Source organism: Poecilia reticulata, chromosome 6 (genome assembly GCF_904066995.2).
Source record: "Poecilia reticulata chromosome 6, P_reticulata-male-v2, whole genome shotgun sequence".
NCBI classification, from domain to species: Eukaryota; Metazoa; Chordata; class Actinopteri; order Cyprinodontiformes; family Poeciliidae; genus Poecilia; species Poecilia reticulata.
This window is the reverse complement of record NC_088835.1, coordinates 4,866,722-4,889,666: the sequence shown is the minus strand read 5'-3', so window position 1 is coordinate 4,889,666 and position 22,945 is coordinate 4,866,722. Positions and strand designations below refer to the sequence as shown.

Here is a 22,945-nt window from a genome sequence, read left to right as displayed (position 1 = left end):
CGACATCGAACTAATTTTAACAAACAAGAGTTTTCAATTGCTTTCTTTTTAAGAATGTAAGAAAAACCAAACCAACCTGGACGTGTGTGTTTGCAATAACCGGCAGCAAGTGTTCACTGTGGAGTTTGTCAAACTCTCATTTGCAGATCTCACTTTGTTATTGGAAATCTCACATCTTCAACCAATAATTATGGGCTGTGTTTTGTTGCTAGGAAACAGAGGAAAGATGCACAAGTAACAGTAACACGAGGAGAAGCGGGAACGGAACTTGGAGCAACTAATTTTTCAAAGCTGTGTTGCTTGCAAATGTTTAACATCACTTTTAGAAATTTACAGTACACATTGGCATTCTAAATTATAAGAACCATTTGTCAAAGTGAAAAATATTTTTAAAAATTTCCAATTTGGATTGTATGTTTTAATGTGACTCAAGGTCTAATATGCAAAAACAGCAGAGCCAAAAGAAACATAAATGCAAATTCACACAGATCAGGTTGTGCTGAAAAAACAGAAAACCCTGGGAGGCAATATTAATGGTTTCTATTGAGAAATATAAAAGTAGAATCAAAACTGGCCAAAAACAACCATAGCCTGGATCCCAGGGTTAAAGCTTGCTTACAATAAAACGCTGACTAATTTTTTCTTCTTTTTTTTTGTCTCACTCCCATTTGTTATTTTTGCATTTTGAAGCTGTTATTTGTAACCTTCTTAAGATCCAATAGGAGAAAAATTCTTCCATCCATCCATCCATCCATTTTCGCTACACCCTTGTCCCTTAGTGGGGTCGGGAGGTTGCCGGTGTCCATCTCCAGCTAACGTTCTGGGTGAGAGGCGGGGTCACCCTGGACAGGTCACCAGTCTGTCACAGGGCAACACAGAGACACACAGGACAAGCAACCATGCACACACACTCTCACACCTAGTGAGAATTTGAAGAGGCCAATTAACCTGACAGTCGTGTTTTTGGACTGAGGGAGGAAACTGGAGAAAAATTCTTAACGGTTTTCAAATGGTCTTAAAATTTCGATCAGTAGTGTATTTTTTATTTTTATTTTTTACAAAATTCGTATTTCATTAAGAGACAAAAAAACCGAGAAAATATTTCAGTCACTTTTAAAAATACCAACAGTCATAACGCTTCCATAGACGTTAAAGTGCAACAGCGGTGAAGTTGGCCCGACTCTGACATAAAGGCACAGTTAACGTTCTGTTCTGACCCACTTTGAGCGCATGGGGTGTGAGAGACGAATAACATGTTTCTGTTGCTCTTTTGAGAGTGACAAGAGATAGGCGGAACTTGAAAAGAGGCTGGAAGCGCTAATGAGCCTTATTTTAACAACACAACGCCTCCATGAATATTTAACACGGCCAAGTGTGATGAATTCTCCACTCTGAGTGAAAAATGATCTCTGAAAAGCAGCTGCAGCCAAGATGCTGCAGTTCATCATCACTCTACGCAGAGGTGCAGGGGCTGCTGTTGAATACATTTAATAAAATAAAATACATTCGCTCAATAAAAAGACAGACACGACCACTGACACTCTTGTATCATTACTTTAACTTTTTTTCACTTTTTCACATTTTGTCACGTAACCTTACTGTATTTCATCGGGACTTTACCTGAGGTGGACTGATTAACAAACAACAGAAAATGGTTGTGAAATAAAAAAAAATTGATACTTGGACTTACTTTTTTTCTACAAACACAAGTTTGAAATGTGTGGAACTATTGATTCTTTTTTAGCCAAGTGTTTGGATGGTAAAATGGTAAATGGACTGAACTTATATAGCGCTTTATCCGATCATTTTTGACCACTCAAAGCGCTTTACACTAGAGTCACATTCACCCATTCGCACTCACAAACGCTCACATATTTATACACCGATACGCAGCTCGGTAGACAGCTTGGGGTTAAGTGCCTTGCCCAGAGGCACATTGACATGTGGTAGGAGGAAGCTGGAATTGAACCTGCAATCTTCTGATTGCTAGACGACTACTCTACCCACACAGCCACAGTCGCCCTCATGTAAATGATGTAAATGAATGACAGCAACCAGAGACACAAATGTTGCTCTTGAAAAACATTCCTGTTTGCTACATGCTTCTTTAGGACACCAGTCACATAAAGAACTGTTATAGAACTGTCATCTGCACTTAATTTTTTATTTTCGAATTTAATGATTTTTATTGATACTCTCATTGAACTTACAGTAAAGAAAATAGTAAGACTAACAATCTCAACAACACAGAGAGTTCTGTGGGGTTTTAAACATTAAATTTATCATGACATCAATGAATCAAAATTTGTATCACGATAAACGATACGATGCAATAAAGTTCCACCCCTACTTCTTACGGCTTTTCACTCGTCCATATGATCTCGTGGGCATTTCGGATGCTTCTTGGAGTATTTAAATTTGTTTAAAATGATTTCAATTGCACAATCCAAATAAAAATATTTCAAAGTTCGCAATTATAACTCGACTAAACATGAGAAAGTTCAAAAGGTGCGAATATTTTCATAAATCACCATAAAAGTCGCTTACTTCTCACGAACGGCGCCGTACGCTCAAACTTCCCCCGAACATCCGAAGAGCGCCGTTTCTGGGTAGGCGGTGAGAATCTTCCAAGACGTCAACTTTCATGGACTCCCTTTGTTGCTAAGCAACAGCAAGGGCACAAGTACCTTTCCAGGAAAACAACTTCACCATCTGGGAAAAGAAAAAAAAAAAAGAATAAAGATAGAGGGAACACACGATGAACCTCTTGAGCAGGGTTAAGTCGCAGAGAATAAGACTGAGTCAACAAGAAGCGGTGCGGCTGCCGGGGCCAAAGAGCTGCTTGTGTTCCGTAATCAGCTTCTTCGCTCGCAGCACCAAACGATGCACGCTCAATATGGTGAGCATCTTGAAATTAAAGCCACCGTTGCACCTTGTTAAGATAAAAACTCACAGTTAAAAAAAAAAAAAATCAACCTTTTTTCCCCCCCATTATCAACATCTGTGGACACTCAGGAAACGTATGCAAATGGTGTTTGTGTCCTTCATTACACTGCGATATGTAAGCAAACACCCTGAGAGCAGATCAAAAGGCTACTAACAACAGTATCTGGGTCTCCCTTTCAAAGGAGGCCGGTTTTATCTCATTAAAGCAGGCGAGAGAGGAGGGGAGGGAAAGCATCAAGTCCGAAGGGAAATGAAACAGTTTTGCCCGTATTTGCTTTGTTATTTAGCTGGTAAAGCTCAAATTAATTACTCTCATCTCCTTCAGTCTATTCATTATTCTAGCTGTAAACACATTAGTCAAATAAAAAGTCTCTGGCACACCTGGCTTCCTTATCATTTTGTGCTTTCCACCACAGGAAGGTTGGGGCTTTCCAGCGCGCAGACTATTACAGCAGCCCGGCCTCATTTATGGGATATGGTACCTGCTGCCTATTCCACCGATAGCTGCCTCCCAGGAAGCCTTAATGTATGAGATTTGTCAGTGTCAATTTCCCAGTTAATCTCTCTGGTTCACCTCGCTGCTGCCTTCCTCGGCTGCCCATTCATTCTGCTGCTGATCTTCCTGCTCCTGCTGTAACTATGGTGGTTAGGGTAGGGGGGTACGAAAGCGGCGGGAAGCCCAGGAGCAGGAAACGCATCAGACGAAGCCGTGTGTCTCCCTGTCTGGGAGACCGGCGGAGTTGATATGGTCCTGATAAAAACTCAGATTATTTGAAAATTCATTCTTCTGTGAAGGAAAGGCGCAGTCTCACCATTCGTTCTCAGACAAATAAAAATCTGAAATCTGGTTCAGGGAAGTTAGTATTGCGATGGAAGTATGACTAACTCCGCAGTAACATGAAGTGTCACAATAACAAATTTTGCTGGACGATAAATCCAGCAAAATACGAAGACAGCGGAAAGCTCACAAGGAGAATATGCATTCGAAGAAGACGCATGTCCCCGGCTGGGAAACCGAAGGAGTTGATACGGATCTGACAAAAACTGTCAGGATCGCTCAAAATATTTCAAAGTTTAAGCCAAACTGGGCCTTTGGCTCACAGAAATCTAAAGATCTGAAAACTGAAATCTGGCTTGAGGAAGTTAGCATTATGGTTTAAGTATGACTAACTCTGCTGTAACACAGCGTGTCACAATGATACATTTTTCTGTAAATCCAGCAAAATGCAAAGGCGGCAGGAAGCCTAGGAACAGGAAATGCATCTGAGGACGCCGTGTCTCCCTACCAGCGGAGTTGTTAGGAATCCGAGAAAAACTGGTGGGCTCACGCTCGGAATATTCCAGTGCAGTTCTGAATTTTGTCTACGTAAATATGAAAATATGAAAACTAAAGTTCATCTCGAGGAAGTCAGTATGACTCACTCTGCAGTAACACAATAACTTTTGATGGATGATAAATTGTCCCCATATGATAAACAATGTTATTGTCACTTTGAGATATCGGTGGGCTCTTACGGGGAAAGAGCAGCAGAAAGTAGTGAATAACATTTCAGTCAGTTCTTTTAACATTAACTGAAAGGTATCACGAGAATGATAAATCAAAATTGCTATAATACATTTTTCTCGATAAACGTTAAGACGATACGATAAATCTTAAAATGGTCATAAAATTGGTAAAGACGTAATACTGTAGGTTTACCCTCTCAATCCAATAAATGTAAAATTTGTAAAGAATACTGAACACTGGGAATGGAAAATATTTGAAATATCCAAAATGAAACAGAAAAAACAAAACTAAAAAAGAACAAAAACAACCACACAGCCGAGACCATAAATTTATATTATATGGAAAACTTGGGTTTAAGTAGCATTTGGCTGCTGTGTGAATGCAGCTTAAGTGTGTGTGTGCGCGCGCGTGCGTGCGTGCGTTTGTGTCGTGGGAATGTTTTTGCTCCAGCTCCAGGTGTTATCTGCAGAGTGACCCTGTTGTCTTCATTTGCTGGCCGAAATGCAGACCGTGGCTCCACAGAGATTAACACACCTCTACAGAACAAAAAGCTGACCATCCTATACTGACCGATTTCTACTGTGTTGCAGGTGAGTGTTCATAAACCTTTACCTTTAACTGATGCCCTACAACCCTCCTCTCAATAACAGCTTTTCTACCTTGACAGTAAAAACATAAACAAATGAAATAATTAGTTGTGGTACGTCAATATTAAAGCCTAGTACAAAAGGCAAGATTTCTAAGCCAGTTTTAGTCTCTCTGTTATGATATTATGGTTGTTATCTCTGAACACTTGGACACCATCTGATTTTTCAAGAGAAGAAGACAAACAATGTAGGAAAAGTTGAGTCAGATTTGATATCAGACAGAAGGGAGAAACAGAGTCAAAGGAGGTATGAACTACACAGAGCAAAAAATTGGTATAATAATGTATTTATTCATGCCTCTCAATATCTGTGTCTTTCTCTAAGCAGTGAGAAAAGCCAGGATTACACAGGAGAACAGGAAGTTTTCACTTTGCCACCAGACCAGACTTTGGCAGGCCGAGAGACGTTTGTTTCTCCGCTGTGAACGAAATGCTAATTTTGGCTGGTTTCGACGAGCCTGTTTTCAGCTCCTAATTACTGGACACTGAAGGCCTGCAGGCCAATAACATCGCACCATTAATTAATTAGGGTGATTCGGCAAAAAACCTGATTAAAACTTCCGCTCTTAGTAATATGAAACCTGAGAGGATGCTCTAAATGAACAAGCAACGACATGATAAACGAGCTGATGCACGAGCCAAAACTGTTGCATTTTTCTCCCATTCACTCAAAAAAAAAAATAGCTTGGTTAACTGTGTGATATCATGTACTGCTCCTGCTAAAGATGGCAAAAGAGCCTGTTACCCGCTTTGACTTTGTCAAAGACACAGAGGGCACAGGATGACTAAATTACGGATGTAGCAGATTGTACGGCTCTGTGCATGCTTAAGTTCCACGGACGTGTTAAATTACATTATCTCCCTAAGCTCTCTGATATTTGGTATTCACAACACGCTCCTTCAGACATATTGCTCTAATTTATTTCACAACGTAAGGATATTAAATGTTAAATAAAGGTGAGACTGTATTTTCAATTCTTCTGGTTAGCAGTATTGTGATTCCTCATGTTTTCCTTCCACGTTTCAACGAATTGCCAAAAAATTAGAAACCAGGCACAAAAACCGTTGGTACAAATTCAGATTTATGCTGGTGATTTTTCAAATGATGGAAAGTGAGGCGTGGGTGTTTTGTAACATTTCAATTTTTTTTTTTTTGGATAGACGAGCTCAGAGTGGTCCAACTAGAGTAATTTTCAATGTGATTTATAAACAAATTGACAGCAACTGGGTTTCCATTGCAAACGTGAGCAAAACTTTGTCAATATTCCACTAATGTCAAAAAGCAACTCTGCAATTGCAGCGTTTCCATTAAGTAAGAAGCACAATTAAAATGGTGAAGTTTGTTGACGCGATGAGTCATTAAAAAACATGCCATGCCCTCATCCTCTGACTACTTCCTGTCTTCATCTTGGTGGTTTGTGCCCGTGGCAACATCCTGTTGTTGATTGCGTGATGCTTAAAAAGTGTTTCTATTGCAGCTTTGCACAATAAACTAGTTTCAATTTGGCCAAAAAAACAACAAAAATCAATCACATCCTAATGCAAGACATTTTATCAAAAAAACAGAGTTTGTCCGAAATTGGTGTGTTTCCATTAAACGAATGTTATTTTCGAAATGGTCAAACAAAGTGCAGCTTGTGACTGTATACATGTGGAGGTGTCAATTTATCCGTCACAATTACATTTTATAAAAAGTTCTTTTCTTCACAAAAATTGCACAAACAACAACAGAGGGGATTTTAGACACCCCAATAAACTCACGTTTTATCTTATCATCCCTCTAATGAGAGTCCAATTCGAAGAGCTTACAACATCCTAACAGTCAAACAAGAGGAAGATGCTTTCATCGTTTGCTCAGCATTTGTCTGTTTCCATTTGTTTCCTCAAGTTTCACGGCGTTAAGCTCCTGTTTTGGCCGTCGCTTTATTTCCCTGCAGTGATTAGGCAGGCGAGGTTTGCGGTGCGACGGAGGAAATCCAATTTGGCAAACCGAAAGAAGAGAGTGGCATTTGTGCTGGACGGGAGCCAGGCCGGCGCCGAGAGAGAACGGCCGTATTTACACGACTGATCTATCCGTCGCACTTTGCTAATTTATCGGGATGTGTTCCATTAACCTCTGCAGGAAGTCGAGGCTGGCAGCGACGGGAACTTCTTGAGAGCACGTCGGCTCGTGGAGAAGAGTCTGAGTCAATCAGGGATGTCGCATTGTTAAGACCAGTGTGTGAGATCTCAGTAATACCCATCTAGATGAGGTTTACATTTCAAATTTCCTGAAAGAGTGCTTTTCGTTAGCAGAGCTGGAAGCTCAAATGGCACCCGGAGCATTGCTTTGACTGTATTTTTTTATATTTCATTTGTGGGAATTCAAACTAATGATGTAGATCATGTCTGCCAGTTGTTCAGAATCTCAGTGTGATCGGAGTAACATATTAATAATCCGTATCTTTACTTGTTCTTACTTTATCAGTGAAAGTCAGAGGTGATGAAATCTGATAGGTACGTTTGTTCAATGATCCTCTGGAATGAAATGAGGCTCTAATGGATTTTTTTTTCCTTTTATTCTTGATCGTAAATGAGTTGTTAAAGCTCAGTCTGGTGCATAATTCTCAACTTTTTAATGTGCCAGTGTCAAGATCTGTATGTGTTTGGAACTTTAGTGTCATCTGTGCTTCTGGTTTGGATCATTTCTCAATTATGTGCTCAGGCCTGGTTTAAGTTTATTGTTCTTCGTCATTTTCTGCTTTTTTATTTGTTCACTTAGGACGCGTTCACACCAGACCTGTTTAGTATGCCTTGATTTAACTCCAGTTTGCTTTCCTAGACAGTCTGATTGGTTTGGGGAGGTGTGAATATGTAAGCTAACTTTGATGCGGACCAGAAAAGCGAACTCGAACTAAAAACCCAGCTCTGCATTAAGTGAACTCTGGCACAGTTTGAATGCACATGTGGATGCAAGCGGGCCAGAGACTGCACCAAAAGTCAGAAGCAGACTATAGCGCAGGGCATTCTGGGTAAATACAACCAAAACAATGGTGCATGTAGGAGAAATGTCAAAGACGAGAGAAATCCTACAACCCTTAAAATCTCACACCACTTCATTTTTGTTTACGTTTCATAAGGCGGGAAGTTGAGCTCAGTGTCTTCTTCAGAGATTTTCATGTCGTTTCCTGCAGTGGTTCTTGTTGCAGCGCCACCAGAGGTGAAGAGGGGAGCAGGTTTATCAAAGGGTTTGGTTCGTTTGACAGTGCAGTGTGAAAGTGAACCGCAGCTGAAAATGTAACAAATGTTGCAACTTTGGCCCCCAGTGGAACCGAGTCTACCAGACTATCAGGTGTGAATACACCTGAAGATTGAGTTGCCTTAGATGTGTGTTCCTTTGTTTACAGTTTATTGAAGTTTTTTTCCCATTTCCCATGTTGTTTTGCCTCGTCTCTTTGCCTGCCATTTTGCTTCCCTTCCACGCTGTTTTCACCTGGCCTTTGCTGCCACTACTCACCTCTGATTAGCTCTTCACATTTCTTTCCACCTCTCCCTCAATATTTAAAATCCACGTTTTCACTCACTGCAGGACTCTTCCATTTCCTTCCCTTTCCTCCTGTTTTCTTTCTGCTGCCTACCTACCCATGTCTAGCCCTGATTTTCATCATACGTGCCTTTAAGTTTCATATTTATTTCTTCATGAAAGCCACTTATGCCTCCGAGTCCACCTGCTGCTGGGTCTCACTTAAACCATTATGACAGGTACCTTGAGCTAAGGATAAATTATGATTAAAGTAACTTCAGTCGTTCACCGCGTTGAGTCAAAAAGTGCCTACAGTCAATAAAATAAAAAAAAAGACAAGTTTTGTCAGTTCCGCCTAACGCTACAGTGTTGAAATCCTTCTTCTGTACGGCACATTGATTTATCTCCCAACCGACACAAAGCGATGAATTCACGGCACGCGACATTACTGCTCACTCAAGGCTGTCTGGGGAGAAATTATAATGCCTGATGGTGTCTGAGAGTTAAATCCACAGAGCAGATGCACGACGGGTGCGGAATTCAAAGCGCAATGAAACTTATCTCTCCAAAGCACAGCAGGCTCTACGGAGACAAACTTGCTAATAGCGCCGAGTGGAGTTCTGGGAGTTTCCAGTAACAGGAAAGAAAAAAAAAAAAGAAACACAATTAAACAGGGAATCTCTCAGTGAATGTTCTTCAAGCTGTCCCCGTGACAGACGACAGACTGGCAAATCTTCAGATGAAGCCGGTTATATCGGTCTGATCTCCGAAGGTTTTAGTCTGAGCTGAATTAAAATCTTGCCACTCGAATGCCATACGCTTATGATAAACATGCAACTTTCGTGATTTATAACAGAAATGTTTATATAGTTGAGCTCAAAATGATTCAAAACCCTGACTGGAAGAAAAATTTGGATCAGTCAGATCTGAACCTGACAGAGAATCTGTGGAAGGAGAAAAAGTTTAAATGAGTTTAAAGTTTAAAGTATTAGGTGTTTTCTTACCACATAGTATCATTTTATAGAACAATCGAGTAGTTATGTTACCATCAGTTATAAAAATGCTACATATATATCAAATATGACTTAAAATAAATTTCACTTTGAAAGTTTTTTTTTCTGTTTGCTAGAAACTGCAATTCCACCTTCAGGAAAAATGTTATGTAAAAAAACAAAACAATTGTTAAGATTGGAAAATACATCAGTGGTAATAGTCTTTGGGGGTTACTTAATGTCACAATATTTTTTTTACCTGCAAGAGTCCTCTACAGCAGATGGAGGGACTGGATAATCCTAAACTTCTGTCATATTGGATTTAAAAATGTTCTTGCACTTGCAGTGGATGGCCAGTAGTTGATAGTGTATTTTATGATGCACTAGTTTCCACTTCAGTGGTCTATGTCCATTTATTACATAAATGTCCACAAGAAACACAAGAAAATCATTTTAGACAGCTGTCCACTGTGGTGATGATTAGGGTCTTTTTCTAGTCATTTTCTAGAGTCGCATTCACCCAAATGTTTTGACGAATATCCAAACCTTCACACAATAACATGCAGATCAGTAGGCAACTTGAGGTAAACATTCGCCCCAATATTGTTATATTTAGCAACTTTTCCAACAACAACAAAAAATCGGTATCGGCCAAAATCAGAACGGGCAGGTCAGGTTTTTTAAAGATTGGTGCACCGCTAACAGCCGTAATGCATGTATAGTACTACATGCATAAAGTTACACTCATTATTACTGTTCCAATGTTCAAAAAAGAGATGAAAATAATGAGATTCAGACACACATCTGACAGAAACTGTCTGACAAAAACTTTGATTTTTAAAGTATTCAACTGCGAGCCACAGTGTGATCCTTCAGTAAGAACAGACAAATTAGACAGTTCCAAGTGTTCTCCACGTCCTACTGCAGTTTTATTTTAATTATTTCCACCTTTATGGGTAAAAGGAGCATAAAGACTGCAGCACTGCACTGTACCATATAATTACAATGCTATGCTAAACTGCTGTGGGGGGGATTTTAATGGGCATCATCACAGTTTTGCAGTGAAGTCCTGAGACCAAACTAATGTCAATAGTAAAACCAGACTGCAGTAATAAAGCAGTCGCAGGCTAATAGCTGCCCCTTGGGATCTGATTATGCCATTTGTGTTACTCATTAAAGCAACACTGACAGTAAAAATGCCAAAACCTCAGCAATAATGACTTGCAGTAAGGCGTGTGTGTGGAAAAAAAAGTCACAAAAACACTCCAGAGTCAGCTCAGCTCGCCTTCCAAACCGTTTTCACAAGGTAAGTAAATGACAACTTTGAGCTCACAAAGGTCACCGCTGCCTTTTTTTCTAGCAGTTTAGCGCTTCAGAGGTAAAGAGCTCCAGACGCCGTTCGGAGCTCGACGAAGGGTTTCTGACGCAGGCAGAAACACGGTAAACCCCTCCAAGGCTTCGGCACAACGGAGGCCCGGAGACGGAAACACACCTGCTCAAAGTAAAACGGGGGAAAATTCGATCGTGAGAGCAACTCCCGGCTGCCGCGCCGAGCGCCTTGTGATGTTTGGCGAGTCATTTCCATTCCACAGAAATGAATTTGCATACGTTTGATTTCCCCCTCCCTTTGTGCAACAACAACACAGACACAAATAAATTAAGGTCCATCCTTCCTGGTGAAGATTATTTATCTCCTTTACTCAAGTTGACTGAACTTCCACAAAGGCGGCATCGAGTTACCCGGCGCCCACTGCTTCCACACTAAAGACTAGTCGACTCCACGCGGGTTCCCTTTCCTATAAAATCAGCCCTATGCATCTGATAATGAAGAGCTTCCTCGGCCCGCTTTGACGCACAGAGGCAGCGTGAATCACTGTAATGTAATGCATGCCTATAGCAATAACTCCGATGCTAATCCTTCAGCTGAAAAATCAATTTTTCACTTTTGGCTCCAGCTGCCCTGAGGAAGACAAATCACACGACTAGTCGAACCAGCGACCGGAATCAAACAGATCGGGGAGCGTAATGCGTCGCGTGTAATCGGTTACAAGTGGCTGCCAGAACGAGAACGCCGCCGTTTCATTTTCATCAGCCTCTCATAAAGACAAATATGATATAATTAGGGCGATTAAGACGAGCAGAGACTAAAGGCCAACAGTGTGAACATAGCCGGAGATAATGGGAGGATTACTGGTGACTCACTTACAGCAGCTAATGGCCTTTTTAAACACAAAACATTCATTCGCTGGCAGACGTGATTGACGTGACAGAAAATCTGTGATTTACAGAAACTAGGAAAAGTATTCAGACCCCTTGAACTTTATCACATTTCATCACATTACAACCACAACATTTAATGTGTCTTCCTAGGATTTTCTGCACAGGCAAATGAAATACAGAAGTGAAAATAATGGGCGCCCACCATGGAGTCGTATGCACTGCAAAGAGAGAATGGAACCCCAACTTAGATAAATTAGTTAATGAAATGAAATTCAGCTCATTACGCTTACTTTATTTATGTTTGATTAACACAACAGCTTAATAAACTTGTTATATTTACATGGCTAAACTTAGTTTGACTACTTGTAACTTCATTAAATTAAGTTGCATAACCAGTTTTTTTTAAGGAGTTATAGAGAAATCAAGAAATTCATACAAAGTGGTACTACTTCAACATATTTTTACTCAAGTAAATGAAAAAAATATCCATCCAAGAAATGAATCAAGTAATAGTAAAAAATAAATTTGCTAAAAACGGTTACTCAAGTACTCAGTAACTGGTCATAACATCTGATTTGGTATTTAAAAATTATTTTATCACAAAGAAAAATGTGCAAATTTTGGTATTTTAAAGACCAAAAAGGAAAATAAAATTCAGAATATACTGTACTATGCAGGTTTCAGACTGAAACAATCAGATCCAGAGATGAAATGATTATTGAAATTATCATTTACTAATCTGGTTATTGATTAACTGGAGTACTGTATGCAGATTCAAAAGAGACTCCTCAAGTAGCATAATTTCAGCCACACCTGCTTCAAATTTTGTGAAAAGAAAATGTATAATTTATTAAGCACTTTTGCTGTCCAAATATTATTGGTTAATTAAAAGAAATAGGCAACAGATTTTCTTTACACTGTACTGATGTTAAAGCTGCAGCGTGTAACTTCTATAGTCACATACAGGATACCACAAGGTTCAATTCTGAGACTCCTCTTATTCAATATCAATATCTATATGTTCCCACTACTCGGGTTACTACAGGAAATAAGATGAGCTATTATAGATGATACACAGCTCTACATTACGATGTCACCAGTCTCTTTGTAGAATTGCCAGCAGGGGGCTGAAACAAATTGCCTGGAGCAGAAAACCATGTGTTGTGGTTTGACGCGAAAACATATGACATTCAAAAGACTTTTCTGAACATTTTTGTACTGGCAAGAAAAAAAAATGTGACCAATCGAGATATCAGGTCAGCAAAACCCAGCAGCAAAGGCTGAAAAAAGTCACTTAAAGTGTCAGGTGGGAAAAAAATGCCCCACACCTTTAGGAAAAGAGATCAGCACTGAGCAGATGAGCGCTGACCCGATCTGACCCAGTTCTCCCTGATTTATGGTTCCCGTTCTCTCAAAAGACACAGCTTTGTTCTGGGGGGGGTCATAAATCTCCCTCACCTCAGAGCTGATCAGCTGACCCTCCAGTCCCGGCAGCCATCCCATCCTCCAACCCCCACCCCCAGCTCCATCGCCTCTTCTCTTCACACAGCGCCGTCTGCAGCCGTGCTCTCGACACAAAGCAGAAATCACCCGAGCCACGAGGGCTGGCAGTTAATCACAACGAACAGACAAAGGTATGAAAAAGAGCCGAGTGGGCCAGCGAGAGGAGACTCGCCGCTATCGCTGAAGCCGCTGAAATGGGACAGCGAAGGTTTACCTGTACAGTAACCTCTGCTCCGTCTCGGGGCTGCGCTCCATTCCAACGTGAAATGAAGTTCTCAGTGTTTACAATGAGCCAGGAGCAGGGAGGAAGGGCGAGACGGGGCAGAGCTGTGAGGACGTGAAGATGTCTCGGTGGGAAGGAAACACAAACATGACAAAGTGACACCACTGTGTGTTTGTGCCTCCAGCAAAGTCTAAAAAGGCTAACGGCTGGATTAATTAGGAGGCAAATTCATTAGAGTGATGAGCTCATGAGCTTCTGAGAAGCTGAAACATGAAAGAGGTCAACAAAGCAAAGTGCAGCCCAGCTCAGCAGGCTAACTGTTAGCCGCAGCAGCGGATGTCAGAAACTGGCATGGGTCGGTTCTGGCTTGGTAAGATATGGTTTCAGACTGGCACTCCACACATCCCTGTGAAAATAAAAGTGATTTTTCAAAGAAATGCCAGAGAAAGTTCCAGAAGGACAGTCAGCAGTAAGGCAGGGCTGTCCCCTCTGTTGCTGCCCACTGACGGTTAGCTAGCTAGCCAACCATAGCTAACCACTGATCGCTAGCAAGCTACCCACTAACCGCTATTCCCGTGTAGCTTTCTATTGCTAGCTAGTTCTGTTGCTTCCCACTGACAGCTAGTCAGCCACCCATGAGCCATAATTAGCTAACCGTCCTCAGCAATTGTAGTATGTTATGGTATGTTATTCATGATGCAACTCTACATTACTGAATGCATACTGAATTAATAATTTTTTGCTGTGAACGTCAGCTCAGCAGTCAGTAGTTGCATTTCAATTACAAAGGTGCACAAAACTTTGTTGATGCTCCACTAATGTCGCAAAAACAATTTTGAAAATGTGGTGTTTAAGAAACACAGTTAAAAACATACTGCACTGTGATCTTCCTGTTGTCTTCTTCGTCTTACCATTAATAGTAACATCTGGTTTTTGATCACATAACTCCTGTAATGCGAAAAAAGTGTTTCCATTGCAGTTTTGCAAAACACACTACCGTATTTTCCGCACTATAAGGCGTACCTTCAATGAATGGCCTATTTTAAAACTTTTTTCACATATAAGGCGCACCGCATTATGAGGCGCATAGAATAGATGCTACAGTAGAGGCTGGAGTTACGTTATGCATCCATTAGATGAAGCTGCGCTAAAGGGAATGTCAGTCAAACTTTATTAATAGATCACAAACCAGCGTTTTGACAACTCCGTTCACTCCCAAAATGAATAAACAGCTGTTTTTTTTATTTTCCCCGAAGTAAAGTCAGTGACATGGTATTTTCGTGTCACAGTTTATCTTTTAACAACAGCAAGGTATAAGATGTAGTGCAACATTTATATCACATAGTGAAGGGGAACTTTTCCTCGATTCAATAAAGACGTAAAAAACTGTCTGATACTGTTATAAATCAAACGTTAGTGCAATTACAATATAGTAACACTCAAAATAGGACAAAGCAATAACAATACATCAATAATTCAACATTGTTCAAACGTTAATGTCCATATTCACAATATGACAAACCTTGTTCAGCTGTAAACACACAAAATAAACACGTAAAGCTCACTTTATTAATTTATTCCTCATCCACAAATCCCTCAAATTGTTCTTCTTCAGTGTCCGAATTAAACAATTGGGCGAATACGGCATCCAACATGCCCGGCTCCGTCTCGTCAAAGTCGTCACTAATCGAGTCAGTGCCGCTGCTCTTGTCTGGCAGTGATAGCGCTATTGCCTTCATTCAAATAGGGATTGTACTGACACTTCTACTTGCTGTTCTCTGTTCAACAACCCACTGTTCGAGTTTGTCCTCCAAATGTAGCCATGTCGCTTTATTCCCTCAGAAACTCTGTTTAGTCTTCTTTACTTGGCGCAGGTCATCTTGTTTTCTCCACTCCGCACCATAGATACGTTACTGTTAAATTCTCTCACTGCTTTTCTGTTCCCGTATTCTACTGTGTGACTGATCACCTTGAGTTTAAACTCTGCGTCGTAAGCATGTCTCTTAATAGGAGCCATTTTGGGGTCTTTACACAAACACACAAATGGAAATGAAACGGCACGCTTCAGCAAAGCATGCACCGTGCGCTTCTAATTCTACAAGGGAAAATGAAGTTGTGCTGCTTACCATAGTTGCGAGACTTGCTGGCTCAATATTAGTCCATATATAAGGCGCACCGGATTACAAGGTGCACTGTCGACTTTTGAGGAAATTGAAGGTTTTTAGGTGCACCTTATAGTGCGGAAAATAAGGTCATTTCAATACAGCTGAAAAACCACCTCAACCTATTGCAGAAACTTATTATCAAAAAGCAGGAGTTCTATCGAAATTGTTGCGTTTCCATCAAACAAAATTATTTTCGAAATTCCATTCTGAGCAACTACGTGGTCAATGGAAACGCAACTAATATCAAGTCTATAAAGACAAAGAGGCAAAAACGACTACAAAGAAACCTGAAAGGAAGCCAAAACAAGATGGAGAACAAATGGAAAACAAGGCGCGGGTGTGAATGAGATAGGGAGAACGCTAGAGAGACCAGTCAGACATTCGTCAGTGAAACAATCAGCCAGGAAACAAACACGAGCGCAGCAGCACACCGAGACTACAGATTGAAACGTGTCACCTCTCATGGCAGCACCGTCATAAAATCAAATCCACGCACTCGCCTACCTAAAGCATGTAAAGCTCCCAGCGCACGCTCCTGCTCAGTGTTCGTGTATGACGCGCTCGCCACCGAGCCTAAATGATCTCAGTAAGTCATGCAGGAGGAGATAATTGGCTCTCGGAGAAGTGGGACCAACGCTCATTGTGATGGCGAAGAGTAGCCAGGCAGTAAGTTGTCATCTTTTCTTTTTTTTTTCTATCAATCCTGCGCATGGATGTTTCTTTCACCGTCTCATTTGTTCACTAGGTCTCTCAAGAGCCCTCCGTCCGTCCCCACCCTCCAGTTTTTCCACTCCACACTCTTTATTCCCCAAAGCGTCACACCTCTCTCCAAGGTAGCAGCTAACAGTCTGTTTTCTCAGAGGTTTTTTCAGACTTCTATCCTTGTTTTCCCAGCTTTGTGGTCCTAGAGGACCAATGTCTTCACACCATCTCCAACACTTTCCACTCTGTGCCCCATATAAAGTGTTGCATAAAGACAAGTGGCGAGTTAAACTAATTACAGTTCAAGGTCAGAGCAGAGTGGGACAGACCTCAAGAATTCAGGATATCTGTTTAAGGGACGATGACAAAGGAGTAAGTGATGGAACGGTGTCTTCATATTTACAGGATTTTGTAGTTTTCGTTCTGATAGATGCAAGCAGAAAGGTTGTCTTTTCCTTTTGGTTGAAAGCATGTTAGATAGAGAAGAAAAACAAGTTATTATTTTACCAGGCTTAAAGTATCTTTCAGGATTTCTTAAATGTTGTTCTTAAATGATGTTTTATTTTCCAAAGAAGCACAGTGGCACAGCCAATAGGGGGCTCAGGAGGGGCCATGGCCCCACTTTTATAAAATCCTGGCTACCCCAGAACATCATATTGAATTCGTACGAAGGCGTACATAGTCATCTTCTTGCATTACGATATAAATGTAAAAAGCAATAAATAAATGAACATCTAAATAGAAAGTTTAAAAATAATAATAATAATAGCATTAGTTATGGTAAGAGTGATTAGATTCAACAGCTAAAAAATATTGCTCAAACAAAATTAATTAATTTACATAAGTTGAAAACTTCAATCATTTGATAGCAATGCTAGGAATAAAATAAACATTTTAATTCTACAGAATTTATTTGTATCATGATGTAACAGACAATATGACAATTTTACTTTTTACTTACAGTATTTCTAGTGTCTTAATTGTAAGAAAACCAACAGGTGGTTTAGGAGCCATGTAGTAGTAGGGAAAAACAACTTTAATGTTTTATTCCTATATCTGTAAATAGTTGAAAATAAGACACCTCTATTGTCTTTATGTTCTTTATTAGTCATTGCCTTACAAAAACAACACAGCACAAGTCTTTAAATGCAACCTAATTTCTTAATGGTGCATCAGAAAAAATTTGAAGCCACACTGGTACGACCAGTCGTTCAAGAAAAAAAGCAACAAAAGTTTCCACGACACAAAGTCTTCCTGTAGTTTCACAGCAGACACACACACAGGATGCCCTCCATGTACAGAGATTCCTGTATGTGTGTGTGTACTAAAGTCAGACAGAGAGGCTAACAGGCTACGCTAGACAGATAAACAGAATGGATGTAGTGGAGATGAGGAGAGAAAATGAACTTGGTCAACTTTGTTTTGTACAGAGGGTCTAAGATTGTCCTGTGATGTATGGAATGTTTGTTGCTATGAAGCTTGCCTGTGCTGTAAACAACCATCCCCCTCTGCAATGAGAGAAGTTCAGAGCCGAACCAGGCAGCTGTTAATGTTAACTCAATATTTGGAAGCGTTGGCCAACATGGGCTGAACGGCTATGTTCACTTCCTCCGCTGCCATTGCTAAAACTACAGGCAGACTACAATTCTAAAACACTACGGTGATTCACAACTTCTCCTTCTGTGTGCTTATTGGCCTGGTTGAAATTCTACGGGCGGAATCTAAGTGAATGGGAGAAAATCCAGACTGATAGTGAAGCGAGATTTGAATCGAGCAAAATAGGTTAGGAAAGCAATGGTCAGGCTGTAGACAGAGAAAAATGATTAATTTTTCATGTAAACCAAACCACAGCTGTTTAATGTGCCGGGCTTTAGCTATTCACACACTGATTAGGTTCAGGGACAATTCTTTTGAAACTTTGAAGCCCATTTTCTCCCTAATTTTGTTTACAGAGTGCCAACATTCAAATGTCCACATCTCCCTCATTTAAAAAAAAAAATATATTTCTATGCGTTTGACATCAGTAGAAACCTCAGAATCCACACTTTCAGAATTTGAAAATAACTCAAAGCCCTCCTGGGAGATTTGTTCCTGGTTTTGTTGTGGCCTCAGTAAATGTTATCACTACAAAGTGCACAAAAAGACTTTTCCAATTTCCCAAACATAAAACATGCAACACATTGACTAGTTGAACCTGGACATTAGTGTTTTGCACAGCTAACAAATTCAATACAAAAGCAAAACAAAAATCCTATTTGTTACTTTTTAGGAACAGACGTTACTAAAAACGTCTGTTTTAGTAACGTCTACTAAAAACAGACGCTTTTAGTAGACGTTACTAAAAACGTCTACTTTCCCAGACGTTACTAAAAATGTCTGGGAAATAAAAAAAACACTTCTGAAAAGTATATTTTAGCACTTTCACCATTTTTTCTAAGTGAACTCCAGGCCTCCAGCTCCAGCAGTAATCTCCAGACCTGTAGCTGCAGGAGCACCTGCGTTGTCTGGGTTGCTGCTGATGGATTAGTGAAACAACAAACAGCTTCAGTTGCAGGTGCATCAGCTGTGCCATTTGAATTTTCTTCCCCTGGCGCTTTGAGCAAATGCTGACATTTGAAGTTTGTATTTCTGTCAGTGGGACTTTTCCCAACCTTAAACGGCTCGCTGAGGAACGCTACATATGGCTGCAGCGCCCGGGAGTCTGCTTCGGTCTTTCAATAAATTACTTCGACATCATTATTGTGTCAAAAAAAAGTTTTTGTCCTGAATTTTATTGTCTTAATTGAACTCTTTAGTCTGATGTGTTGCAGCTATTAAAAGCAGAGCTCCGGAAATGTTCGTGTTTTCACACCCCGACGAATTAAAATTCTTTTATAAGAGATAAATAATGCAGGAAGCCGGCGTCGCCTTCAGGTCCACATCTGTACTGTCAGTCTCATTCCACCTACTCTCTCTGATCAAAGCTGCTCTCTGCCTTCATCAACAGCTGGTGTGAAGACAAAAAAAACGAAGAAAAAAAAAAGAGCAATGGCACGATAGCGTACTTCTCCAGACTATCTCAGCCATCCTTCCACTAACTTTTAAACACGGTTTGCCTCTGGTCTTTACTTCTCTGTCAGAGATGCATATTTCAAATGGTAATTCACCATCTTTCCTTTGAATCTTCTTTTTTTCCCCTTTCTTTGACATTTGGTAGTGTTGCTACTAACTTTCAGTGCAATCTTAAAAGATAAAAGAATTCTCATAGGTTAAATTTAATATAAAAAAGAGTCCTCTCTCAATTTTTTATCTTTTTAACCCCGATGGAGGGGGGAAAGATTGTGTTAAACCTATGCCAAAATGATTGATATGCAAATTTTCCTGAGGTTCCCCCCTCACCCCCCCATCATTGATTCTCTTGGATGATACCGAAGCTGGCGTTCAGATTGTAGCTTGACAAAAGATCTACTTCTGCTTTAAAGAAATGTAAAATACATTTAAGTCATCAGAATTGGACCAAAGAATTATTCTCAACTAAAGAGAAAGGATAAAACAGAGTGTGGATGGCACCTACATTTTATTCTTTTTGTGAAAAAAATCAAAAACTGGATTTCAAAGATAAGAAAATCAGCATTCATATGGAGCAATATTCAACATTACGTTGTTATTATAAAGTTCATTTACTTCAGTAGCTCAATTCTCTAAGTCAAACACATATAGATTAATTCAACACATGCCGATGTTTCAACCCTTTATTTCCAATAGTTATCATTTTCTGCTCAAAGCCAATGAACAAACAGCAGTAAAGATTAGAATATTATGTCAGATTGTTTTCATACAGAAATGTGGATGTAATCAACGTATGTTTAATTCCTACTTAAAGTTTTTATATTCAGAAGGTATTTTTCATCTGATGCAGTAGCTTTTTTCAAATGCATATTTTAATATACTGAATATAACTGTGTATAAATGGTCTCACTGATCACAGATCGATTTTGAACAATACAAACAATGTCTTCTGTTACAAATTGGTCCAGTTTTTACCAGTCGAAGTATCTTAAATAAGCTTAAGCTGATCAAGCACAGTGATGAAATATGACTTTGTTTATGCTACAAACAGGATGCTAATTTTATGTGCACCATGGTTACCTGGGAGCTCGGCGGCCTGACCACTGCGTGACACATCGGGTCGTTTGTTACAGACACTAAAGCCCCGAGGCGTGGAGTTAATGGAAATGAACTGCTTCTGCTGCGAAATTCAACAGGACAGATGTCCGTCCACGTGGTTCTGGTGAAACACACCACAGCACTCCTGTTTTTATGTTGCTGCAGCTCATAACTGTATGATACGTGTGCAAACATGTCGTGTCTTGTGTTATGTCAGATGTAAAATGTAGAAGGCAGCTAGAGAAACTGCAATATGAAATAGTTGAGATAAAATTTCTAAAAAAAAAAAAAGAATTATGAATAATAGAGAGAAAGTTTCTAACCCTAAATACTTCAAAACAACACATTTCAATAATCTTAGAAAATAATTTTAAACTTTACAGAATTTAAAAGTCTTTTTTCCAAAATCAAGTAAACATCCAGCAGAGACTTGACATATAGACCATGTTTGAAGCTAGCAGATCATTGGAGCTAAAGCTTTTGTTCGCCAAACTGCCTCTGGTTTTGGAATCTCCTGTACATTTGTAATGAACCTTGAAATCTCAGGTAGATGTATACAATCCACCAATATCAAAATTTGGGTCAATGTCAATATTAAATACTAACATTGCTGCTATAGTCAATAAGCAACATATGAATCAGTACAATATATGAATAGCAAACATTCGACAGTACAGTTTGTAAATGCCGATATCTTGCGTATCTGTACTATTAATTGACCAAAAACGGAGTAAATATCGATCATTGTTCTGACTTTGTTAGCTCATTGCTACAATTATCAGTTAAGGGCTCAAACCTAACCAAAACAACTCAGTGGCTTAGCTATGTAGATCTGGAGAAAGGTCAACTTCGTCCACATCTGCTTACTTCATTGCAAAAACTTTAATGTAGCATTCGGGATGTTACCTAGTTGCCAGTGACAGTAGGTTTAAATTACAAAAATCATTGTATTCAAATCAAACTTTGACAAAAATAAAATGGTGGTAAATGAGGTAAAAAATGTTTTACTTTAAGTTCTCAACCAAAGTACAAATAGACCTCACAGGAGACAAATTCATTAGTTTCATATAGAAAGGCTCAACGTCTGTCAAGAAATTCCTTACAACATGGTTGTTTGATTTTTTTTTTGCTTCTTGTAGTTTGTCACAGAATATCCACATCAGAATTTCCCAGCCAAAAATGAAACACGCAGAACCAACGAGTGCCCCTGGGGTATTATTAAAATAAAAGGCAACAAACTAACTGATTAATAAACAAATGACATGGAATCTTCTACCATATGAAATAAATTGTTGTGGTGCGTAGCCACGTCTACGCATGAACTACTTGGTTAACCAATTCAATTATAGGTAAATGGAAAACAATTTCATTGGACCAAAAGTGTGTCGGCTCAACACACATGTGGAATGATGTTCATATTGAATGATGACCTAGTGCTTCTACAGACTGAAGACTTCTCTCGAGTGAATGTTTTGTATCCAAGCCGCTTTAGCTCAAAATGTACCGAGCCGAGCCTTCTTCAGTTGGAAAACTGTTGCTGTTCTGTCAGTGCCCTTGACATATCCAAGAAATGGCCCCTGGCGTCGGTTCCCGATGCACTGGTATCAAGAAATGTAGCAATCCGACAGCCAACACAGCAAAAATCACCGCTTGTTCACTGGCGAACATGCGGCAAGTTCCTCCCAAAAGCCCTCGGAGGTAGGATTGGGTGAGCCAGGCCTCAGAACCACTCAGCTCATATTATCACGAACGAACTGGTGCAATGAAATTGACTTCTTGCTCAAGTTCAGCTGCAGAATTTTGGAAAAGCCATCCCCTCGAACTGGAAAAAAAAGTAGGTACCCCCACAGTGGGAGCAGCTAGTGATTCTGTCAAGTTACGTCAGATCAAGCTATAAAAGCACAGACTCCCAGTGTGCAAAGAAATAAATTATCCACTGTATCCTCAAAGGGATAAAATAACTTATTCCCTATGCTTGTAATGTTAACTTTTCCTATTATTTCCAACGTAAATTAAACAGTTCATGAAGAGGCAATTTAATTAGTTCCATATAAATTGTATTACTTTTCGAAAAGCAGTGCCCTTCTGTGTTTGTTATGAATATTGAGAATTTGAAGGTTTTTGTCCGTCCAGAGTGGTAATGAACTAATGTGTATGAGGGGAAGAGCGGCGTAAATGGCTCACAGTCGACTCTCTAACAGCTGGAAGCTAAACCTCAGCAGGATTCACCAATCTCAGACACAGCGAGAAGGTTGAAGCTTTTCTCTCCGAGCTCTTGGTACAAAGGCTCCTGCTACAGAATAATGGGAATGCGGTTATGAACCTCTCACACAGGAAGTCAATATGGGGAGTCGAGTCAAATACAATAGGGGAAAGAGAGAACTGCTAAAGGA

At 39.9% G+C, this 22,945-nt stretch overlaps 1 protein-coding gene across 3 annotated transcripts in view; it reads right to left on the bottom strand.

The window, feature by feature from the left end:
• Positions 1 to 22,945, bottom strand: part of LOC103465750 (mgat4 family member C) — a 145,659-nt gene that overhangs the window by 115,536 nt on the left and 7,178 nt on the right. For 2 of the 3 annotated variants that reach the window (XM_008410874.3, XM_017305368.2), the window contains exon 2: positions 2,548 to 2,712. The exons of the other annotated variant lie outside the window; for it this stretch is intronic. The gene's annotated coding sequence lies outside the window, so the exon portion shown is untranslated. The remainder of the gene's footprint in view (positions 1 to 2,547; positions 2,713 to 22,945) is intronic. 3 annotated transcript variants of the gene reach the window in all.